An 11,592-nucleotide genomic window follows, 5' to 3' on the forward strand; every position below is an offset into this window, starting at 1 on the left:
GGGGGGGGGGGGGGGGGGGGGGGGGGGGGGGGGGGGGGGCAGCCTGATGGACAACATGTACAACATGCATGAGAAATGTTGGCTGATGAAACCGGATAGGTAGGTGCCATATGGTTTAATGGTCTCAGAATTGATTGGGGATGATAACTACCTTTCCTGCGCGCCTCCTTTCCACTGCATTATGCTTAGGTGTCACTGGGTATTCTTGAAGAAAAGCTTCCTGTGATCAAACAAGTCCAGGGAAAACGTCACACTGAATTGTATTGAAAGCCAGCCCAGCTGGCCACTGTCACCAATGTCTTTTCACTAAACTCTATTGGAAGCTGAATAGCACACTGGACTATGCAAGTCCCGGGGAATCCTGCAGGGAATGTGCATCCTGCATCCTGCATCCTGCATCCTGCATCAGTCTGAACAGCGTCCCTCTCTGAAAAGCCCATGCGCCTACTAGGAACCTGGGCCCTTTGAAGCTGGGGATGCTGTGGCAGGAATCCAAGCACAAGAGGCAGGTGGGTGGGATGAGACGGTGACTGGGCTCCAGGAGCAGCAGTCACACATGCAAAGCTTTTAGAGCCTCTGGATTTACCCAGGATGATGGGATGGGTAGACTAGTTGGGGAAGCCTCCAGGGAGGTAGAGGGATGCCCACCTCAAAAGGTTAACATGAACAAAGATCAAGAGATGCTTTCCAGATCTTGCAGGAGGGAGAGCCCAGGATATTCCCCAAAATCTGCAATGGTGGGAAAAGAAATGAAAATAAGTGACAGAGCCTTTGGCGGGGCCTGGCCCTCCTTTCAGGGCATGAAGACTCTCTTGGCAGTGAGGGAGAAACAGAAAAAAAGGTGTCAGTGTCTGTCAGGAAGGCAACCATTCCCATTCACAGCCAGGCCCAGTGAGCAGAGGGTCAGTGTCATGACGAGGGCACTTCATTCACCTTTTGCCACATTCAACAAGTGAAATTCAGAGCAGAGGATGGAGGAAGACTGTCGATGCGAACAGAACCCAGCTGCAACCCAGAAGCTCAGGTCTCCAGTGCTCGTCACTACCTGGCTTTCGATGGGCTCATTCTTCTGTCTCCCAATCTGTCTGTTTGTGGTCCATCTAACATTTCTCACTTGGCCTACTCTCCTATCTACCCCACAGGTCCGGTCTCACCCCAGAGAACCACTGGCTTTGGAGGAGGCATATTGTGGGCAAAATCCAATATTTCAGTATGTGATTGCTCTCTACAGCTGATCAAATGTGATTTTCCAGTTGAGAGAGAAAAATAAACTCACTAAAAAGGAGGGAGACAGTTAAATGGAAACCGCCAACCTAAAAGACAAAGGATTCCCGCCATGGCCTGAGGAGGTAGGAGCTCCATTTTCTGCAGTGTTCTGCAAAAGGACATGCTTTCATGTACCTGTGATACATTCATGTGTAGACATATAAGCATGACACAGTGCACACATGTCAGGAAGTCAGACTGTGACATTGTATAATGTAGTCACCACACATTTTGACTGTGACGAAGGTCCTGGGAAGGTAAAGGGATGGACCTCTCTGAATAGATGGACAGAGGAACCAACTCCAAGATGGCCTAGTCCTTTGTGGAGGAAAGGAAGCCAGATAAGAGGGAATTAGTGAGCACTCCAGAGCAGAGAGGACAAGAGAAGGGGTGCATTAAGAGCAGAAGACAGAGGCTCTGGGGAGGTGGCTATTTTGGTAAAGTATTTATTGCACAAGCATGAAGACCTGAGTTTGATTCTTAGAACTTGTGTTAAAAATAAGTTGGGCATCAGGCATACAACTTTAATCCCAGCATTGGGGAGGCAAAGACAGGTAGATTTCTGGGGCTTGCTGGCCAGCTGGTCTAGCAAAACCACAGAGCTCCCTTTCTCAAAAATAAGGGGGAGAATGACTTAGGAAGATACTGGTCCATCCTCCACTCATGCTTACACACCCTTCCCTTTCCCTCTCCCTTTCTCTTATCCTCTCTCTGTCTCTCTCTGTCTCTGTCTCTGTATCTCTCTCTCACACACACACGTGCACACACAAAGAGAAAGAGTGGAAGAGAAACACAATAAAGAAGAAGAAGAGACAGAGACAGAAGTCAATGACATAGACATAATGTAGCCCGTTCACTGGGGGTTCAAAGGAGCATGTGGAGCTAGGAGTTCAGGCATTAGGGACTTAGGGATATCTGGAACTAATTATTGAGGTACAGCAGAAACTGCTCAAAGGAGAAAAGAATAGAGAAAGACAAAGAAGAAAGGAGACATCCATGTTGTGTGGAGTGGGGTGTGCCCTGAGCACGGAGAGTCTCAGAGATAGATGCTGGAGGCTCTGGGTCACCCTCTACCTCCCATGGAAAGTCCTCACACAGCTTTCATCTGACCTCTGGCTTCTGTTCTTCCTTTAGTCCCTTTCCTATAAACAGTCCTCATGCCGGGTCCTCTGCTGGGTTGGACGCTGTATAGTCATCCTGAGCAGCACATGGCACCTGGAGCTCATATTGGCACCTATCCAGGAGCCTGTGCTGGCTCCAGTCCTCTGCTCGGGCTCCCTCCTCTGCCCAAGTCTCATTTACTCCCGGTGTCGGGATACTCCTAGCTGACGGTCAGGAAGAAGAAGGTGTGAGGGTGCTGTTTTATCAGGGGTCACTGAGCAGGCATAAAGGGGACTTCCAAGCCCTCTGCTCAGGACAAACAGATGATCCTCCCTCTGTCTGCACAGGTGGGCACTGAGCGGCTAGGAGAAGGGGCAGGTGATCCTGAATATCAGTTACTTTTTAGGGAATCTTCTCCCAGAGCAGCAGCCCTTGGGGTTCGCCTGCTTGCCTGCTCTACATCCAAGGCTCCCTGCTAGAAATTATACCTGCTTGCAGAACCCAGCCTCCTGCCTTGTATCTACTCTGCCCCTGCCCGCCTGTCTCATCTGTGCCTGTGAGAGCTCCAAGAAACCCCAAGCATCTTTGTGTGGAAAATGCATTAGAAAGCATGAAATCTACTGGAAATCTAATGAGACCAGAATAGAAAAAGAAAGACAAATTCAACTTCGCTCTCATAGTGCTAACTTTGATGCTGCCCTGGGGAGCCTGGGAGTGGGCAGGGCTCTTTGTGATCAGTAGTGCCCTGGATGAAAGTCAGCAGACCTGACTTCACCTCCATGCCAGCTCCGGCCCTTTGGTGATGGCAGGTAAACGTAGCTTTGGGAGTAAAGCAGAGAGCATTTCATCCTCTCCGCCTGTAACATGTTCTCCCAGATTTCAAAAGTCCATGGAGGAGGATGAGTGGGTCCCCTGCTGCAGAGGAAACCCTACCTTCTTCATGCCCAATAAATGGAGCTAGCCCTTTGGGCCACTGGATCTGCTGAGGAACTCACTGCTCCTCTGATCTTTGAGCTTATTGGCATAATGGCCACAAGCAACAGCCTGAGAGTAAGTTGTCTGATTGATGGGGCTGCCAGAGTGAACATTTCAAGCCAGATCAGAGAGTGGGGAGGGAAACCCCAGAAAGAAAGAGAAGGAGAGAAGCGCTGTGATATTACTTATCTCCTGTACTCTGGGATTCATAAGGACGAGAAAGAGGGTGGGGGAGAAGAGCATCCCTATATGCATAAGAGAAGGTAGGCCTCTCCTCAACCTGCCTCCAGTGGATTTCTGAACCAGCCGCCCTTCTTCACACCTGCATCAACACACAGACCCAAAGACCTGAACAGTATATGTCCGTCTGTACCATCAATGAGAGGACAGCCTCCCCTGTGGGCATTACAGCCTTTACATACATGGCCTTATTTCATCTAACATCCCTGGGACAAGGACACATGAAGACAGACCTGCTCAGGACAGGAAACCATCAGGACAACTTTGATAAAGCAACCTGACAGTCTATATGAGAAGCCATGGAGGATACCCAGGCCTTCTGCCAGCAGAGTGGATGACTATGTTGGAAAGGCTGGCTCTACTCAAGCTCAGTCACTCACAGGATATCTTCATGGACAGGTCACTAATCTGTACCTCAGAGCCCTCACATGAAAAAAAAAAAAATGAGAGTGATGGTATCAACTCCAAGAGGTCACAGCCAGAAACAACCATGTGGATGCAGGGAAAGGACCAAACCCCTGGGGAGAACTTGATAGATGAGAAACAATGCTGTGATTGAGAGGCTCCCCAAATATACAACCCAAAAGGCGGGCTGAATTTTAGGTAGAATATAGTCTTTAAAGTGTTATGCGTGATCATTTTTGAAAAAACAGGTACAAACCAAATGTCCAATGTTAGAAAAATTGTTTAGCAAATGGTATAATAAAACCCAAAGGTAGACAGCCGAATGGGCAGCCATTAAAAAAAAGAAGAAAAAAGCTTCTGGATTTGGATTTTCATATCACCATGCTAAGAAGAGAATGTTAGGCCCCCACCCTCTTTATCAACTAGATAGCATGTCTACAAGCAAAAGCAAATAGATCAAAGTATCAAGAGAATTATGGGTACTTTTTTGCCCACATTTTTATTATGTTTAACTTCTCAAATTTTGGGCAGTAGACATCTGTTAATTCTAGGCTAACATTTCAAATGATTTGGGCCAAAATGAAAGCAGAAAGAGGTTCAGGGAAGAGGGAAGCATGAAGACAAATACACGTCTTTGAAAGAAGCACCTCCACAGTTGGGATGAAGTTCATGCAGAGAGGAAAACCGAGTCCTGTGATAAATCTCAGGTTATGAGGAATGAATGCACAGCGTCGGTGAAAGCTGCATTGTGTCTGGGGAAAAAAAAGAACGATAAATATGTATACGATGTAAATCTCATGATAAATCTGTGAAGATCTTCGGGGCTAACATCCAGGCAAGCTCACACCATGAGGCGTGTCTGAGCTGTCTCCAGGTGATCAGGGCCACCCAACAATGAGGAGGGTTGTGGCTTTGCGCAAAGTGGCTGCCCCCCCCTTCGCCGGGGTGCCATGTCTGTTGAGGTTCTGGTGGGCGCCGTGAAGGGAGGGACCCAGCGTGCAGCACCCCTTCCCGACATGTATCAGAGCATTCTCAATTTCTCCTCTCTGTGCCCGGCTTTCCAGCTCTCTAGGAGGCTGCATCTCATCTTTTGTTGCATCCCGTTCTGCCCCAGTTCCACGTCAGGCCCTATCCCTCCGTGAGGAATCCAGAATTAAGCCACAGGATTAGGGCTCAAACAAGAAAAGAAATGGTCACTGAACAGGAACAAATTGCGCGCCACACCTCGTGCGGGGACCTGGTGCCCAGCAGTGAGAGTTGCATCCTTGAGTTCAAGGAACCAGCTGTCTGCTCACAGCCAGCTTAGATGCCCTGCGTCTTGAGTGATGACTGGGATGATTCTAAAATTATTTGATAGAACTGAATTGTTCAAAACAGAGTTTTAGAAAACCAAAACAAAAAAACAAAAAACAAAAAACAAAACAAAACTTCTCCTTCCTCTTCTCCCCCAACCCCACTGTGGTTGATGGCTATTCCAAAGTCTATGGGGGGAGAGGGACCTGCAGGCCAAAGACTCAGGAAAAGCTGAAGTTCAAGAAAGTCACTGTTGCAGAATTCCTTTTCCTTTGTGGGGAATCAGTAATGGGAGCGTGTGCCTGTGCGTGTGTATGCAAATGCATATACGTGTGATTGCATGTTTCCAGGGGACAACCTCAGGTGTCTTTCCTCGGGATGCTGGCTTTTTGTTTGTTTGGTTATTGTTGTTGTTGAACTTTGTTTTTTTTTAGGCCAGTGTGTGCACAGACATGTGCATGTGTGTGTTCGAGTCTGTGCTAATAGGCAACTGGAGTCCTCACGCTCACATGGTGATCACTTCGTCACGGACTCATCTCCCCCTGCCCAGTCTTCTGTTTTTATAAACTTAATACTTTCAGCTGGTTAGGTCCCACCCACATTATGGAGGTCACTTTCTTCAAATAAAGCCAACTCACAGAAAGTATACTTTCATGAAAACACCCAATAGTGTTTGACCAGACTATCTGGATACCGACTCAAGAAGTTAGCCGCCACCACACTGCTACATTTTTATGAGGTTTCTTTATGAGAAAGAAAGATGATCTTTGGCAATACCTTGCTTTGGCCTAGAGCTGGCAAAGCCTACACTCAAATTCAAACCCTGTAACCGAATGCCATCTTCTCTCCACTCTTCCCCCTTTAAATCAGAAGCAAGCATGTAGAGTTCTTGGTTTCTCTTTCTCTAGCTTGCCTTTTGCTCTGCCCCCGAGGTTTCTGGAGCACAGCCCAGGTTGGAGACCATCTTGAAGGAAACGTTCATCACATGGCCAACTCTGCAGCATTCCTGAAAATACCCTTTCAGCACACTGTCCCAGCAAACACTGTTCCAGCACACCCACCCAGTCGGCCCACTTTGCATTCTGACCTTTTTACATTCCAACGTTATGATTTCCTCTGTGACGGGGTCTGAATAGTGTTCATCTCTCTCTACAAAGGTCTGGAATTTTCCCTCCTAGATGCACAAATACAACCAACCCTTGCCTTCCTAAGACAGAATAACACTGCCTTGGCAAATGAAAGGGTGCTCAGCCACTGGGTTAGGCCACATGAAACCATTAATATATAATCTATAGACATGGCATGTTCATATGGTTAGAGAAAAATATCAGTTTATCTCTTTCTGGTCAGACCTCTTTTCCAGGTATTCTATCCTCCACAAGAGAGACTTTCCTCCCTTTCCATGGAGAGCAGTGAACGATGGCCTTATTATAAACATTCAGAAGCGATTTGAGAAGTGACAGCATCTTTTAGAGCAATGAGGTGATGCATCCAGCCTGCCTTCTCTGCCGTTTAACTTCCTGACAGGAGGCCCAGAACGTGGGGAAATTGATTGTCCTACACAAAGTCAAGTAAATAAATAGCAATGCTTAATGCAATCATTTCCCATATTGCCTCATCAAAGCCCACACAGTCAAAGCCATTTATGAATTCTGTAGGTCCCTCCTGTTGTCATCTTTTCAACATGCTGCTCTCAAAGATGCCTTTAGGTGGGGTGAAATAGGAGAAGAGGTGCTAATCAATCTTGAAGCTATGATCGGAAACGATTTGGAAGGCAGACAGCTCGTGTGAGCCAATCCTAAATTCAGGTAGGAAACCTCCCAGGCACTAAGTCATTAAGAGAATCATAGAAGGAAGGATGGGGAATTTATCATTCGGAAATGGCTTCTTTGGGTCCTTTGTGTTGCTTTGGATTTATAAAAAAATAAATAAACTTTGGAAGGTGAGTAAGGACCCCAACTCAGAGCAAGGGTGCACTGTACTGAAATGTCTCTGATAGTAGAACTTAGTGGGTTTCTTATTTTTCTTCCTTTCAGTCATTCTTAAAAGGAAGACTGCAGAGCTCCAGAAAATCAAGGACAAATGGATTCCTAGCTAGGGCCAAAGGATAGACATCTGCATTATTCTATCAGAACATGAAAAAATGTGGGCTGTGAAGATGGTTTGTTGGGTGAAGTGTTGGCCAAACAAGTGTGAGGGCCTAAGTTCAGATTGTGAGAAACCACAAAAGGCCAGATTTAGTAGAGCATGTCTGTGACCCCAGTGTCCTACCTCAAGATGAGTCAGATGCAGGAGAACCTCAGAAACTACAAGCGAGCAGGCTTGGTGTGCACAGCAGTTTATAGCAAGAGACCCTGTCTCAAACATGGTAGACCTTGAAAAACAACACCTGACGTTGACTTTTGGCCACATGTGTGAAAACACACACATATAGACATTTTACACAGATACACAAAGATGAACACATAAAAAATGCAATATGGGGCTGGGTGTGGTGTCACATGCCTTTAATTCCAGTACTCAGGAGGTAGAGGCAGGTGGATCTCCATGGGCTCAAGGCTAGCCTGGTCTACAGAGTGAGTTCCAGGACAGCCAGGGCACAGAGAAACTTTGTTTCAAAAAAATGCAATTTGATTTTAATATATACAAATTGACTTTAACTTTCTTTATTCATTGTGTCCTTGACACATGGAGATAGAGTTAGGTAGCTTTACTTACAGAATAATGTGGCTGTAGACAGTCTTGATATTTTCAGCACTGTCACAGATGAGTCACTTTTAATTCCAAGGTTAGGCTCTCAAATCAGTAAACAAAGTGAAAGCACATATGGGAAGCTCTCCACCATGCATTCATGATGTACCTTGCATATACCTCTGTATTGTCTTCTCTAATTTGCTACCTGACAATGATTCATATCCAAGGTGATACAAGCACTGGCAATACAACTGCCTATGAACTTAAACTCCAAAGGGAATGGGATGACTATGAAGCAAAAAAGCAAAAGGGAGGTGGGCTTCACTCTCAGGGGTCCTTGCTCTGGGGTTACACTGGAAGCTCACATGAAGGCCATATCATGGACGGTGGAACCAGCAAGCTTTTGCCCTTTACCAACCTATAAGCATAAAGAGCACCCAGAACACAGAATTCAAAGACTCAGAAGTTAGTTCCTGAACCATGATTTTCTCTTTGGTAGGGACCCTGGCTTTGTCACTTCTGAGCTCAAGAACAGCCTCAATCAAAGTCAGTGCTCAGGATATTCTGATAGACAGACAGATCCACACCTTTATGAACATAGTTTAGGGAGTAGGGGTTCCAAAGCATGGTTTTCCAAGTACCTGATCTTCCTCTGATGAACAACTGGAGTCTAGGTCTTCCCTAGAACCTAGAGTGTCAAAACAATTTTATATGATAGCCTCTATGTTATGCTATTTTCAGGGCAAAGGCCTTCAGAAACTGCTTTCAATCTCTGTCTCCTGAGATCTAGCCACCACAGTATAGAAGCCTAGACAAGAACAGGTATAGGTGTTCTAGAACATAGCCCCAGTTGACTTCTTCACTAACAGCTAGAAAAACTTCCAGACCTGTGAGGGAAGACACCACCATGATTATCCCAGATCAAGCAATCGCTTGAGAGCAAGTATACAAGGCACAGTCAGCAAGAAGGGCTGAGCTGAGCCCAGCAGACTCCCAGAGCTATGGCGAAGAGTCATGGTACTATGGTCATTCCCACCAACGCCTGTGTTTCATGACAGACCATCCCAACAAACTACATGACTAAAGCTGTAATATGAATCAAAGATTTGGACAAGGTAACTATTTTCATGGTAGCAAAGATAAAAAAATAATCCGGTTAGACACCCCCCCTGCGCCATATCTAACTTAGCAGCTGAATCTGGAAGCTGTCCACTGGTAGAAAAGAAGCATAGACAGGGTTATAAATAGGGTACTACTCCATTTGGACCCTAACAATGCCAGGGACCATGGAGAGCAGAGGTGCCTTCTTTAGAGTCACAGTAGACAGTCGGCTTCAGTATCCCTAAGAAGAAAGCAAAGGGCTAGAATGCTGGGTTCCATAGCTGCTAGAAACGTGTGCTTGGTAACAAAGCTTACAGGAAAAGCAAGCCAACAGGAGCCAAGTGTTAGCTGGGCATGTGAGGTGTTCCTGAGGCATACGCTCCAATTCAAGGCACAAAGCTGAAAGAGGTGGAAGCTGCCAGAACCCATGACAGACAGTATGATGCTTCATGCCACACAGAACTGGATCTTGACATATTGGAGTAAGGTGGTGAATGTGATGACAAGTTGGACATTCTACCCCCTTATATGCCACAACACATACTCCAAGGGAATAATCAACCCTGCCACTGTTGACATGCGTAACTAAATACCTTGTTTTGGGGAAGGGATGCCCTTGCTGTGTGTATCCTCCCATCAGTATGCATCCTCTTGTTATGTGTGTGTTTTGTGTGTGTGTGTGTGTGTGTGTTTATGTGTTTGTGCGCGGGCACGTGTGTGCCAAAGATGAACAATCTCTTTCTCAATCACTCTTCACCTTGTTTCTTGAGACAGGGTCTCTCTCTGAACCTAGAGCTTACTTATTCAGCTGGATTCCCTGGCCAGTAAGCCCCAGAGCTCCTCTTGTTTCTGCCTCATTGGGCCTGAGATTACAAACCTGTGCTCCTGTTCCCAACTTTTTGACTTAGGTACTGGGAATCAAACTCGGGGATCTTAGGTTTGTGTGACAGGCAATTTACTAGTTAAGCTAAATCCTAACCTCCTAACTTCCAGTTAGGATCATCAAAACATTTTCAGAAATAAATGTTTGTTAAGGGAAGATGAAAAGCAGCATGAATGAATGAATGATAGCACTGGAAATGTCCACTCTGCCCCTAAGCTCTGGGTGCTTAGTGCTGGAAGAAGCAGTTAATGGGGCAGCCAGTCCTACCAGTCCTACAGCACTCAGTCCTCAGTGCTGGCTGTGCAGTTTGATGCTTCTCCAATTAGCAAGGAGATTTTTCCATGCCAGTGCACCTTTAATAGGGTCACGGGAATGGGTCCGCTGATAAGCCAGGCTGCTGTGGGTGACACCGGGAGACTCAAGCACCTGCCTGCCAAAGTCTCGGTTTGGAATGACAGGATCTCACCTTCTGTCTCCCCAGCTGCCATCTGCAAAGGTCACTTGCTCTAATTTGCCTGGCCTTCCTCCTCTCTTGACCCTTCTGAAAACTGTCACTTCTCTTCCTACTCCAACCCCATCAAAGCCCCTTTTTTTTGTTTTAAGCTCACAGGGCTGTTGTGCACTGCTCCACATCAGGGTGGGTTCAGTGAGGCTTCAGAAATAAAGGTCAACACACTCTCACAGCGGAAGGGAGAGGAGAAGAGGAGCCTTAGGGACCTGGCTACCCACTGTCCTCCCACAGCTTTGTGTCATATTCTGCTCCCTCTGACGCAGCCACACCTATTCTCCTGAGCTTAAAGCCTCGGAATATAAGTAAGGGTTATACCCACAGGCAAGGAGAGAGTTGGGGAAGGCAAGCAGATAGGACATAACCCAATCTCCCTCCCTTTGACATAAGCATTTAGGCCTGGCTGCTAAGTGTTGGAGAGTAGTCTCACAAGCCCTCTCATCAGCCTGTGGAGTCGGAGTGATAGTCTCCGTGTTAGAGGAGAATGAGAGATATTTCGAGGCCCTCGAAAGTTGAGGACTCTGAGGGCTTGTCAAGACACAGATTGTTGGGTCTACCCAGAAGTTTCAGACTTCAGAGGTCTAGCCTGGTGTCAGGAAATCAGCACATCTCGCATAGATTATGAGTGCCTTAGAATAGGAAGCTCTTCACCAACTAGATACCAAGAAGACAGGAACTACAGACCTCTGGAATCAGAGCTTAGGATCTGAACTTGTAAGCCAGAAGACCTCAATTTTTATAGACAGAAAGACAATTTAATATCCCACTTATTAAAATATTTATCAAGCATGCCCCATGTGTCCAGCCACATCCTTGTTTATGAGGGTACAAAACTGAAGGGAGAAACCAGCTTTAAGGAGCATGTATGGCTGGGGATGAAGCACCTATAGTGTTGAGATATATAACGACAACAAAGTACCAAAATACCCATAGTTTAGGCAGAATGATGGCCTGCATTTGGAGGACTCAGCCAATAGCCCTCAAACTCTTTTTGGTTTCCTGGTTACTTTTGACTCTTGAAATTTTTTGATGACCCTAATAGTTGATTGATCACATAGTAAAACACACATACACACAAGCACACACACACACACACACACACACACACACACACACACACACACAC

General features: G+C 46.3%; 1 protein-coding gene across 1 annotated transcript in view; it reads right to left on the reverse strand.

The window, feature by feature from the left end:
- The window catches only part of Ephb1 (EPH receptor B1), a 426,680-nt gene that overhangs the window by 180,293 nt on the left and 234,795 nt on the right, over window positions 1–11,592 (reverse strand). The gene's annotated exons all lie outside the window — the stretch shown is intronic.

Source organism: Psammomys obesus, unplaced genomic scaffold (genome assembly GCF_907164565.1).
Source record: "Psammomys obesus unplaced genomic scaffold, mPsaObe1.curated_primary_1811, whole genome shotgun sequence".
NCBI classification, from domain to species: domain Eukaryota; kingdom Metazoa; phylum Chordata; class Mammalia; order Rodentia; family Muridae; genus Psammomys; species Psammomys obesus.